We start from the raw sequence: 14,224 nt of genomic DNA, 5'->3' as shown, positions 1-14,224 counted from the left end.
TAGAGAGTATTTGTTTGGCAGAACGAACACCTTGTCATGATGAGTCCAGTCCATGTACAAAACTCCCATTAAATGAGAATGTACAGGAAAGGATTGGAGAGGATGTTGTGAAAACTGCCATGAACCAAATTCTGTAAAAATTGGAGTAGATGACTCAGGAAGCAGTGACTTCAAATTACTCTGGGCAACTTTACAAGAAAACTCAGAACAGCCTTTTGGATCTGAGATAAATCCTGACCCTGAGGTTCTTTAGAAGTAGATCCCTCGAATGAGGATTATTCTGCATCTGCTTTTACCAAAACATCCCTGTCTTCCTCTACTGGTTCTTCCTCCATTAAAAAGGAGGGGGGGGGGGGGGAGAGGTGGAACACTTCCTTATACGAGCAAGGCAATCCAAACCAGCAAGTATTCTGCTGCCGTACCCCTAGCAGATGTGAGTTCCTCCATCGTCATAAAGGAATTGTAGAAAGGTGCCCCAGAAGTAGCAGAGATACCAGATAGGAGCCACATGTCACATACTGAGCCCCAGGCAATATGTTGCACAGGGTAGCTGCGCCCAAGTCAAGAGTCGAGAGCTTGCCTGCCTCTTCCAGTATTTTCTCAGGATCCTATGGGCTCAGCACTTTAATAAGTGACATTACTGCACAATAGGGAATGGAGAGGAGATAAATATTGTCAAGAAGGATTAAAATGTACATGTTAGAGCCGGAAAGGCATCATCAAGTAGGAGGTTGTTGGACGAGTTGTTGGTATGAGATGAAAAAATTGTGGTCTGTATATTAAAATATATATGAACAAGAGATTACTCCAAGTCAAATACCTTATACTCTATGCTTTGCTTGGGACTTTTACAAGCAATATGGAAAGTAATTTTCTTGTACTTTTTCAGTGTAAAATGGAATGTTATATTTTATCTATCGGTTTAAAAAATCTAGTGACTTGTTTTGTAATTTCCCCCTCTAGTGGTCAAAAATTGTACTTCAGCATTGTAGAAATTAGCATTTTACTAGAGATAGGGCCTAAACAATACAGGTGATAGAAACATGGATGTCGCCCTTGGGACTTTGAATGAAGTGTGCACAATTGGCCGATAAAACTGACAAATGTATATAGAGTAAAGTATTTATTACAGAAATAGTCACACATAGAAAGTAACATAGAAAGGCAAAGCCGATTAACTATGTGCAATATTGTAAGATCGCATTGCATTTAAAGTACATGAGTATACATTACATCTATAACACCAACGTGTTTCACAAGATGTGGCTCGCTCTTTGGGGGGATGCTTGTAGGATATATCTGGAAATTAATAATTAAAAAATCCAAGTTAGACTTACCGGTAACTTGTTTTCCATAAGGCTTCTGGAAAACAAGTTACCGGTTTAGCCTAACTTGGATTTTCCCAAGGAGTCTTTGAGGAAAGCACCTCAGGGGATAACATAGACTTACCCCCTTAGGGTAGGACAACAGCTTGGAGGACCTTCCTGCCAAATGCCTGATCGCTGGCAGATGTGAGGTCTAGCCTGTAATGTCGCACGAATGGGCAGAAATTTGACTACGTTGCTGCTTTGCAAATCTGTTCAGCGGTGGCATCTGCTCTCTCTGCCCAAGTGGCCACAAGTGATCTGGTGGAGTGTGCACAAATTCCCGCTGGTCGAGACAAACCTGCGTGCTAATATGCCTCCGAAATGGACAATTTCAGCCATCTAGCTAAAAAAACTTTAGAAGCCTGGCAACCCTTTCTGTTGCCCAAAAAATGACAAATAATGAATCTGTACGCTTAAAGTCCTTTGTTTTTTCTAGGTAACATAACAAAGTAATTTTTACATCCACCATGTGGGAAAAAAGTCTCCTTCTCCTCCGATGGGTGTGCATAGAATGTTGGAAGCACAATGTCTTGAGAATGATTATGCATTGAAGCTACCTTAGGTAAGAATCTTGGGTCTGTCCTTAGTAGAACTCTATCCGGAAATATAGACAAGTAAGGTTCCTTAATTGACAGAGCATTTAGCTCACTGATCTTGGGTTTAGAGACAATGGCGATCAGAAACACAGCTTTAAGAGTGAGATATCTGAGAGAAGCTTCCTCCAAAGGCTCAAACAGGCTCTTTGTTAGGGATTGCAGGACTACCGACAGATCCCATTTAGGGAAACCTTTGACCGGTGCTGGTTTAGATCTTGTAAGAGCTCTAAAAAATCTGATTACCAGTGGTTCCGGGGCCACAGATTTTTCTAATAACACTGCTATGCTAGCACAGCAACCTGTACTTTCAGGGTACTGACCGCTATTCCCTTATCTGCTCCATCCTGTAAAAACCCCAGAATAGAAACAAGGCTCCCTGAGTTTTGGGCAGATGATTCGCACCGTGTATTATAGACTTTAGTATAAATATCCCTTGTTACATTTTTTCTAATTGATATTAATGTTGAAATCAGCTGGTTAGAAAATCCCTTGCTTTTTAGGAGTTGCTCATCAGATACCAGGCTGCGAGGGCCAGACTGGCCTCCTCTGGGTGATTTACTGAGTCTTGTATCAGTAGATCGTGCCTAAGAAGTAGATGCCAACGGTTGAGAACCAGGCCCTTTTTGGCCAAAAGGGCATAATCAAGATGACTGGTACCCTTTCCCTCTGAATCTTCATCAATATCAATGGAATTAACTGGAATGGGGGGAAAGCGTAGCAAAGATGAAATCTCCATGGATACACCAATGCATTTGTTCCTAGTGACCCATCGAGATTATTTAGGAAAAATAACTGAGGAACCTGAGCATTCTCCTTTCAGGCAAACAGGTCCACCTCTGGCTGTCCCCACATTCTGGCAATCATCGCAAAGACTTCTGGATTCAGCGACCACTCTGCTTCTTGAATGGGATCCCTGCTCAGTGCAAGGTCCCCTTTAGATGGATTGCTGACAGAGACAGCAAGTATTCTGCTCACCGAAGAATTTCCATTGCCAGTGCTTGCAAGGACCTGCTCCTTGTGCCCCCCCAGTCTGTTTCGATAATCCACAGCCATGGCATTGTCCATTAGAACCTGAACATGGTGTTAACAGAGATCTTGAGCTTGTTACTGGAGCTAACACGATCGCTTTGAGCTCTCTCCAGTTTGAGGAACTTGTCGCCTCTTTCTTAGACCAACTTCCTTGAGTGAAGTCCTTCTCTAGGTGGGCCCACCAACCCCAGGAGCTGGCATCCGTTGTCAATCTTTGTTCGACTGGAAAAGCCCAATCTAGACCCCTTGATAGGATCTCTTGCCTCTTCCACCACCATAGTGACCTCTTCACATGGGTTGAAATCATCACCTTTGTGTCTAAGGATCCCAAACTAAGTTCCCATGATCTCAGGAGAAAAGTTTGTAGACATCTGAAATTCAGTCTCACCCACTGGACAGCCAGCATTGTTGAAGTCAGTACTCCTAATGCCGTCATAACCTGTATTATCGTTATCTGCTGGTTGGTCTGCAGTATTGACACTGTGTAGCAAATCTTGTTCTTTTTCTCTAGGGGGAGAAAGATTTCCTGATCTACTGAATAGATTAGATAACCCAGAAAGCGAATATCTTGAGACGGGCTTAGGGAGGATTTCTGAAGGTTTAGAATCCATCCCAGGGATTCCAGATGGTTACGTGCTTTAAGTTGCTCTGCAACTCTTCCCTTGAGTGGCCGAAAAATAGCACGTCTTCTAAATATGGAATTACTGCTATTCCCTGTAGATTAAGCGGAGCTAGAGCTTCTGCCATCACTTTGGTAAAAATTTGGGGTGAGGATGACAGACCGAACGGTAAGGCCCTGAATTGTAGATGATGAATCACTCCTTCCAGCCTTACCACCAACCTGAGATACTTCTGGGACTAGGGTGAAACTGGGATATGCAGGTATGCATCCTTTAAATCTATTGACGCCCTGAAGCAATATGGGGTCAGCAGATTTCTGACTGAAAAAATCAAGTCCATCTTGAACCTTCGGTATTTGATGGATTTGTTCAGAGGCTTTAGATTGAGAATCAATCTGAATTTTCATGTTGGTTTTCTTTCCAAGAAGACATGAGAATAAAACCCCTCCTGCAGCTCCTTTGATGGCACTTGGATCACAACACCCTGCTGCATCAGCTCCTCTAAAGGGGACTTCATACCCAGGGCTTTTACTGGATCCTTTGGGGTATTCGTCACCATAAATCTTTTTGGGGGCTTTCGGTAAACTCCACTGTGTAGCCCTGAAAGAGAGTGGTCAGTATAAACTGATTTGATGTTATCCCTGACCACTGCGGAAGGAAATTTTGCAGCCTTCCGCCCACCTGCTTGGTCAAGTCATTGGGGTTTTTCAGTTTATGTATGAGGACAGAAAAGGATTCCACCCTTTCCTTTCGCCCCTTGTATTGACCAATTCTTCCTTTTCCCCTGGGACTTGCTGTCCTGCTCCTAAACTTTTTGAGGTTGAAAAAAACTCTTTGGGGTTATTTCTTCTTTTAACTGGGAAGGACCTTTTTCTTATCAGCAGTCCTGTCTAGAATGTTATCTAGATCAGGGCCAAAAAAAAGTCACCTGAAAAGGGAATCCAACAAAGTTTACTTTTCGACGATGCATCACCTGGCCAGGTGTTTAGCCATAAAGCTCTTTTTGCGGTATTTTTCAAGGCTGCTGATCTAGCCAACATTCTAATTGCTTCAGCCCAAGCATCTGCTATATAAGCAACTGCAGAAGATGAGGTAGAAAACGAATCCAAAATCTGCTGTTTGGGTGAATCTGCCACTATATGACACTTCAGCTGGTTAATCCAGTATTCCAGGTTCCTGGCTACACATGTTGTGGCCATAGCTGGCTTCAAATTGCTCATGACTGATTGCCACAATCTTTTGAGCAAAAGATCCATACGTTTATCCATTGAATCCCTTAGAACCCCCATGTCTTGAAAGGACAGGTTGGTGGATCTCGAGACCTGGTAGAAGGCAGCATCCAACTTGGGAACCTTGTTCCAAACTGCAGAGGGGTCTCCTCAAAAGGAAAATGTCTTAGCCCCTGTACACACGGTCGGAGATTTCCACAACCAAATCCGTCGGATTTTGCCCGTCGGATTTTGTCCGTCGGATCTTGTCCGAAATTGTTGCATACACACGGTCGGACAAAGTTGGCGAAAAATCCGATCTTTCAGAAGGTGATGACATCATTTCTTTACGATGGGACTACATTCAGGCTAGTAGCCAATAGCTTTGATGTAGGAATTTGATCTGAGTATGCGTGGCACTTGGTCCGATCAAAATTCTCTACACATGATCGGAGTATGTCTGATCGGCCCAGTTGGTCGGGAAATATTTCCAACATGTTGGAAAATTGGGTCCGACGGATATTCCGACGGAATCAGTCCGATTCATACCACACACAGTCGGATTATCCGACGACACAGTCCGATAGGACACATTCCGACGGATTCTCCGACCGTGTGTACAAGGGCTAAGTGGGCTTTGGAGAAAAAAGGTTTTCTCTCCGGATCCTGCCAACATAACATGAATGGCTCTAAGAAGCCCATCAACCTCTTCCAGGGATAACTTGAATTTGGAGGGGGCCACTTCAGCCTCCTCCTCCGAGTCCTAAACGGAAGGTGCAGGGGAATGTCCTTCGCTGGCAGAAGGACCCTCAGATAGAGTTTCTAACACCGGGACAGAAAGCGAACCCTGGGAAGACCCTGAAGTGGAGGGCTGACTAGCAGCCGGATTAACTAATGAGTCACGAAAAGTCTGAATCGTGGCATATAGTTCTTTATTTGCAGAGGCAACCAAGTCATCACAAACAGAAGCCGATTCCCCTCCTTAACTAAAGAAGTGATGCAAGTACTGCATAGGGCTTTCTTCCAATTTTCTCCCATTTTGGCCCTGCATGAAGGGCATCTCTTTTTGCCTGGGTCTGAGCGCTTGGCCTGTGAGAGAGGACAGAAAAAAGCAAGAAAACCAGGGGAGCCTTAGTGAGACCCAGTCTCTGCTTTTATAGACCACCCCACAGGTGCATTAGGAAGAAACAGGTAACCTCCAGTGCCCAAACAGGCCCCTTGCCACTAGGGGGAAAAGGTAAAAAGAAGAAAGAGACCGGAACAACAGGTAAGGGAGCCTTGCTGGTGCCTGTGCCTGTCCCCACCGCTGCTGACGCTGCATCCTCCATGGTGGGTGTGCAGCGTTCCACTCGTGGCTTCACATGCCACTTCCAGACTCCCATAGTGCCACTGCACTGGACTGGAAGCGGAAATAGGCATCAGCTTCTGTCCTGCCTCCTCCCCCTGCGTCCACGCCGGAAATGATGTTGGCTCTGACCCGGCGACCCGCTCTGTCACTTCCGGCCCAAACTTCCCATTGGCCCACACAAAATGGCTGCGGTGCATGTGCGGCCGTGCCTCCCAGAACATTGCAGGCCACTTGATCTCTGGCTCTCAGCGAGCACCAAAAGGGGGAAGAGGATCCCAAAGCGCTACCGCTGCCACTGCCTGGGTAGGATGGGAGGACAAAGGGTCTTTAAAAGAGGAAAAAATTAGAGTAGGCCACGTGTCTCAGGAGCACCTAAGAGGTCCTGGCTCCCCTTCTAAAAGATGTTCCCTTTGGGCCGGAGGAAACACAAAAACTGAAGTGTGGTAGGGAGGTGCCTCCCTTTAAAGATCTGGAGGAAGGAGGTGTTTTCTGTGGTCCGTGGGAGGAATCACTATCTCTGAGGTGCTGTCCTGAAAGACACCTTGGGAAAGTAATGTAACACATGAATAAATGATGGACAAATGGTAAGGGGGCCTTTACAGAAAAAAGAAAGACCCCATACTCACCAATCACCAATTGGCAAAGCCTAGGTGCCTGTGGCTATGTTCACCGAGGATGGCAGCAATATATGCTTGGTAAGGGAGCTGAGGAAGCGGTGCCAACCAAACAACCCTGACCAAGGAACGATGGGAAGGCGGACATGGCATGGCTAGAAATGAGTGACCTTGGAGATCCTAAATGATCCATTCAGGTGTCAGCAAAAATTTAATGCGATATGTATATAATCAAACATTGCTAAATTAGCAAAATAGTAGAGAAATTTTCGCGGAACTCTACACCTCCAGGGTGGACTATTTGGACTACGATCTCTCCTCTTTTTTTAGACTCCTTGTTCTTTCCTATTCTGCTGACGTCACCCTGGAGGAAGTGCAACTGGCTATGGGTGGTCTAAAGGGAGGCAAAGCCCCCGGGGTGGATGGCTTGCCGTCCAACTTTTACTCCACCTTCACGGAACTCCTAGCCCCCAAACTGATGACGCTACTTTCTGACTTTGAATTCCTGGAGGCCCTACCTGACTCCATGAATGTAGCTATAATAGTGTTGGTCCCCAAAGCAGGCAAGGATCCCCTAGACTGTTCGTCCTACAGACCCATATCCCTACTAAACGTAGACGCCAAGATTTTTGCAAAGATCCTTGCTAACTGGCTGTCCCAGATGATCGAGGATTTGATCGATATAGACCAGACAGGATTCATGCCGGGTAAAGGGACCGACATTAACATTAGAAGACTTTTCATAAATACATCTGTGACACATGATAATCCGGGTACCAGGGTAATTGCCTCATTAGACACCAAAAAGGCATTCGATTCTGTCGGATTTATGGGAGGTTTTGCGTCGATTTGGGTTTGGCCCTAAGTTTATCCACGACATCCAGCTCCTATATCGTGCACCCAGAACGCGAGTCTGGACAAAAAAATTGGCTATCGGAGCCATTTGCTCTCTTTCGTGGTATGTGACAGGGATGCCCGCTCTCCCCCAGTCTGTTCGCCTTGGCCCTGGAGCCCCTGGCAACTTTGATCAGGTGTGCCCCAGATGTTCTGGGCCTGCGGCTGGGTAAGCTGGAAGAGCAGCTGTCCCTGTATGTGGACAATGCATTATTGTACCTCAATGATGCGGGTCCCTCACTCCTTGCCGCCCTATGAATTTTTTACAATTTTGGGGGGTACTCGGGTATCGGGATTAATTGGACCAAGTCAATACTTTTCCCCTTAGATGAGGGGGCAATCCGCGGAGCGGCCTCCTCCCCCCTGCATTGGGTTGAGGAGTTCCGCTACCTTGGGGTCCTGGTAACTAAACACCCTTCAGATTTTATAGGGAAAAATCTATTGCCTGCCCTGTCAGCTCTATGTACAAAATGTTCAGCATGGGCGAATGTGCCTTTTAATCTACTGGGTCATATCAATCTAATAAAAATGGTTATGCTGCCTAAATTTAACTACCTATTTAGGAACTGTCCAGTGTGGGTCCCTGTTGCTTTCTTTGAAGAGATCGATAAATGTATAGGCTCCTTTATCTGGAATGGAATGGCCCACTCCACATTGTGGCTGCCTGCTCACCTGGGAGGACTAGCCCTCCCCAACTTTCAGGTCTATTACTAGGCTGCAGTACTAGTTATGGTTCAGTGGTGGTTTCAGGGATCTAAATCCAACGCTGCAGTCTGTCTGGAGGTGAGCTGCTTGAGCTCATTGGCTGGGCTCCGCAGTTTTGCCTACAGGGGACCCGGGGCATACGAGAGGCCACCAAGGCCAACTAGGGTGATATGGAGGGTGTGGACTGCTGCTCAGCTGCATTTTATGTGGCCGGACCAGTGGTTGCCAGGGCCCCCTCTGTGGGGAAATCCTAACCTACCGCACCATCCCAGACCCCCAAGTGTGGGCCAGATATGGCATTACAACTTTATGCCCCAGGGTACCCTGCTACAATTCACAGATCTGAGGGCCAAATATGACTTGCCTCGATGGATAGGGTTCCCGTACTTGCAACTACAATATGCAACCAGGGCCCAGTTTCTGCGTTTGCCTCTCCTCATTGAGGAACTTCTGGCCCCGGGAGACCAAGCCAAGCCTCTTTCCATCCTATACGGCGCACTTCTGTGCACTGACTCCCCCAAATTGGAGAAGTTATGGGAATCATTGGGGATCCTATCACATGGACATACCCTCCCTGAACAGGGAGGGATTGGAGGACTGTCTTAAGTACAGCTCCAAACTGGTTATCTACTCCAAGGACAAGCTAACTCAGGTAAAATTTTTACACAGAGTATATTACACACCCCAAAAACTTCATTGAATTTTTCCAGACAGGAACCTTGAGTGCCCTAGATGTAAAGCACACGTAGGCACATTGTTTCATATGTCCTGGGACTGTCCCGTAGTTTCGGCCTATTGGACAAAGGTATTCAGGTTCATCAATTCTAGACTGTAGACAATTCTAGAATTCTAGACCCTTCTGGGGGTTCATGAGGACGAACAGCGTTCTCATCATTGCAAATTACTAATTTCCTACCGTTTATTTTACACGAAAAAAGAGATACTTAAGTGGATCACGCCCACCCCCATCTCTCTCCTCCTGGTGTAATGTACCTCGTATCTGAGCCTGACGTGTGGAGGGAGACCTCCCGTACCACCCCGGCTCGGAGACCACTGGAGTGGAGACAGTGGTGGTAAGAGCACGGTGAGGTAAAGGTGCCTGTTTAGTCCTCACTACTTGGAGCTGTATCGCCAAGTGGAAGCTGGAACAGCAGACACAGAGAGCAGCGGATGCAGGCCAGCCGGTGCAAAGGATGAAGATCTGCAGATGCAGGTTTGCAGAACAATGGGTGCCGGTGGACCAGAGCAGGTTTGCAGAACAGTGAGTGCAGGTCGGCAGATGCAGGCTTGCAGGCAGAAGCAGAGTCAGACTAGCCGGGTCATACACATCAAGGTAACAGCATAAGCGGCAGGCAGAGAGTACTTGGAGTCCAGGCAGGGTCTTGGTAACAAGCAATCAGGCAGATGAATAGCAGGGTCAAACAAGCCGAGGTCGGGACTGGAGACAGAAGCAAGGTCAGGAAGCCGGGTCAACACAGGAACAGGATACAGGCACAGAGTCAGGAACACGGGTAACAGGAGCAGATCAAACCGCAAGGGGCGGCATACTGAAAGCATCTTTTCTAGACTGTTTGGGCGCCAATGCGAGCACATGCGTGCGTGAGGACCGCAGTTTGCGATCCAAGACGGCCTCCACTTCAAATTCCTCATCTCCGTCAATGACCACAGGTTCAGGTGGCCCCGATCCCCTGTCTGGGAAGGGGTCTGTCACCGCAGGTTTTAACAACGATACATGACACATGGTGGATCTTCAATGATTCTGGCAAGGCAAGCTCATAGGAAACTTCATTTAATTTCCGTTTTACCAGAAAGGGACCGATAAATTTGGGTGCCAATTTCCTTGCGGGGCAAGCCATCTTAAGATTAGTGGTGGACAACGGTACTTGATCGCCTTGTTGCAGGCATAATTCTCCTCTCCTTATCAAACATTCTTTTACTGGTTGCTTGTGCCCTGGTCATGGCTTCCTGCAATATCTTGCTGTTACGGGTCAAAAAATTGACGGTACTCTAAACCGCCGGGACCGTTGAATCCGGAATGAGGTCAGGTAGAAAGATCGGGTGGAACCCGTGGTTAGCAAAAAATGGGGACTGACCTGTAGCCAAATGTTTAGCATTATTGAAGGCAAATTCTGCCAGGGGTAGTAATGTTACTCCAGAGTCCTTTGCCAAAAGGGTGGGCTGGTGGCATTTTTCTCTTTCTCAGAAAGGAACCAGTCATTTATGCCATAGTCTAACCTCTTCTTGCCAGATGCCTATTACTGGCATATAGTGTGCCTACTAGGCATAAAATGACAGTATATTACCCACACAAATACTTGTCTGTCCCAACCTGCTGTAGGATGTGCAGACCTGGCCTACACACACGTTGTACCCCCATACTAACACCACTGTATGTGCATGCCCTTTGCAGCTTTTATTAAGAAAGCAAATAAGGTTTAACAACTTCAAGTTACCCAAGTAATGCCACCCTATTTTAGTCACATACACGAGATATCTGAGAATGATAGACTAATCTCTTTCCTTGCAAGAATCTTTGAGAACCACAGCCCACTACAATCCTTGACCTTGCTGGAAGTATTTTGCGCAATACTTTTATCCTTTCGTCCGAAATGGATTGCACTTGCTTGCAGTGAGAGCCAAAGGAAGGTCCTACTTATATCCTGCTAGCAGTTCAGAAACTGGTCAAAATTAAACATTACTCCAAATTGGAACTTAATTGGAAATTATTTACCATAATTTTAGAGCAGGCTATATTCCACCAACACTGCCACAATTCCTTAATGTGGAGTGTTGAAGGTTTGTTCTGCAGATCCAAGCAGCTATAAGTACAAAGGAGTATACTTTGAAAACTATCCAGTGTGGGTTGTCAGATTGTTGGGGTATTTATTGCACAGAGGCGCTGCACTGCCCCACCTGTATAAAATATTAACCATTTACTGCCAGGCCCTGCACTCTACTTTTAAACTCAGGTGGCCAGACCATTTTTGCAATTTTTCCCTTACAGCTTTCAGAATTTGTAAAAGATCCCCATAACCAGCAATGGTAAACACATGGCATGCAGAGCCCTCTCTGTGGGCACATGAGCTACTTGGAAGAAACACCGACAAGCCATTGCCAGTGCGCCACCCCATAAAACTACATCTCCCACATGGCTCTGGGGCCAGGGGTGATGTGTCTGGGGTGGTTGTGGACAAGACAAAGCAGTGCTGCTGGGTTGGATGAAGCTTGGCAGGGAAAACACGTGTTGGGATTGAGCCAATGGGAGGCTGTGAAGGCACAGCCGTCTTATCCAGCAGGCACTCTTAGTGGGGCTGAACGAGATTGGCCTATCAGAATCTTCTGCCTCCCATCTGTGACCTGTCATCGTCACCTGCTTTAGTCATTGCCAGCATGTGGCTCTGGCTAGCTGGGAGCGGATGCACATCTCCAAGCTGAGCCATCAGTGTGACCTCTCTCATTGCCAGCTCCGCCTCCTAGCTGGGAGCAGGTGCACTGTGCCAATCCTGTTATTTATTTCTCACACAAATTCTGTGAGATATTGAGAGACAAGATTCGGAGTGAACAGCCCAGGGTTCTGATGAAGCCCATGATTTTTGCCCCGGCTCCTTGTGATCCAGCCAATCCCTTCTGTGCCTGTGCTGGAAGCCAGACCTACACTCCACCCCTGATGACCACACAGACACACAAAAATGGCACTGTGCTGGAAAGTATGGCAGAAGGTGTGTAGCAGGTGGCAAACTGGAGGACATGCATAGTAGAGGTTGCAAAATTGGCAAGTCCATTGTTCACCCACCTTGACAATTGCATATACCTCTACTCTGATTGAAAAAGACTGCCAATACTCTGAAAAACAAATTCATAGATTGCTTTTTAAGAGGCTTTTGACAGGCAGTGAGGTGGCGATATACCACCTGTTTGAACCGCCTAAATGCTGCATCACCCCCATTGCAACCATATGCATGGCACATGATTATAGGGAAGTTGCAGTGTGGACCCTCTTATTTGAATGGGTTGCAAATGGTGAACAGTAGTGCCCACCAAACGCAACTGGGGATAGAATTCTTGCCACAGTCATGAAGCAAAGCATCGTGGCTGTAGCAATGTGTACACCCTCAGCTGCATGCAGTATTTTTTTTTTTCCAGCATGCACCACTTGCCACCCACAGCAGTTTTGAGGATGGGTGGCACAGACAGGCCAGACAATGTACCCATACATGGCCACCTGTCTTTTTTGGGGCATGCATATGTGCCCCCTACCAACCCATAATGTGGTTAATCAACAGGTTTCCGCCAATGATTTTGGCTGAGACCTGCTGATCAGCTGTGTTCAATCACAGCACAGAGTTCTGTGTTTACACACAGGGATATGTACACAGAAGAGCGATCCGGCTGTTTCATGGGAGAAAAAGCTGCCAGATCACCAAGTTAAACCGGACAACTGTACAAGTTGTTTTATCTAAATTAAAACCTCAGTATTCAGGTTTAACTGCAGTGTGGGCACTTTAAAATAAAGAGGTTAAGATCCGTATACAACGATACAAAAATCAGAAGTGAAATTTCGTCCAACGAACAATCTGCCGATTTTCAAATCATTAGTATGGTGCTTTTGACAGCCGATTTAGTTTTTTCCTCAGACAAAAGCTGGATGTGCAGACTATAAAATTTGTCGCATGTGAATTCAACATTTGATTTTGTTTTATTATGGTTTTCATACAAAAAAAAAAAAAAAAAAAAATCATAAGAGCAAGATTGCACATGCTCAGAAACAAAAAAGAATACATACAAAACTATTCAACACATTATGTCACTTCTGAAGTCGTATTCTGCAGTACGAGTAATATTAGCTCATTATTAAATAGTTATTTAAGAATGAAGTGCCTGTACCACCTTCCGGGGTCCCCGATGAGGGAGCCAACATGTTCTGTGTGGCTGGAGCCACAAGGATGTCACTCCCGCGTATGCGCTGGAGTCCTCCGTTCCAGCAAGGAGCTTTGAATTTTCAGCATGATCTGCTGGACCTTCAGAGCAGCACATGCACCGCTGACAGCAGCTGCATACAGGGTAAATATCTCATTATAGGCTTACCTGTAGGTAAACATCACAAAGCAGTGGATAAAACCGCTTTAACTATTGCTAAAGACCCACTTATGCTATTGCCCCCATTAAAAACTTAGTGTAATATCAGGTTAAAGGAAAAAAAATAAAAAATAAAACACGACCATTTCTGCACATTTAGAACAAAATAAAATATATATATATTACGCATTATTGGAATTTGCTAAAATGTCTTATAAACAGTCCAATCAAGACAATTAGCAATCAATCATTCTCTTCTTTCCCCGACAACGGTGGCTGCACACAGGCACTTTCTAGTATTGTTGTCTGCATCCATGCAAGCCACACAGTACAGCCCAGCCCCTGTGCTGGTCAACCTTTTGCTTACTGGCTACAGAGGAGAGGGAAAATTACACTACTGGGAATAAAGGCCCACAAGTTGCCCTTACAGAATGAACAGATATTGCATTGCCATCACAAGACCACAGTGCCTCCAAGAAGAATAAAAAAATAATATCCTGTTTATATATTGCTTCCTTTGTAAGATGTAATCCTGCCAGTTCCCTTGCTCCCATTTCAAACTGACAATGCGATGCATGAAAGCACATTCATCCCAGTGTGGTCAGTTTTCTGGCTGTGCTGGAAGCTCAGACTGCCTGTCTTCCCAATGGTTCTTACCCACCCCTCTTCACAGCTTATTACTGGAAAGATCAGTGTTCGGTTTCTCTGTCCCTTGCTGACATGCCACCTGCAGTCTCCACCCTCACCTTTTCAAGCCTCTTATGCAG

Source organism: Lithobates pipiens, unplaced genomic scaffold (assembly GCF_037356315.1).
Source record: "Lithobates pipiens isolate NorthernLeopardFrog02 unplaced genomic scaffold, aLitPip1_a1.2 Scaffold_3, whole genome shotgun sequence".
Lineage (NCBI taxonomy): Eukaryota > Metazoa > Chordata > Amphibia > Anura > Ranidae > Lithobates > Lithobates pipiens.
The sequence above is the reverse complement of the archived record's forward strand: the minus strand, read 5'-3'. Positions refer to the sequence as shown.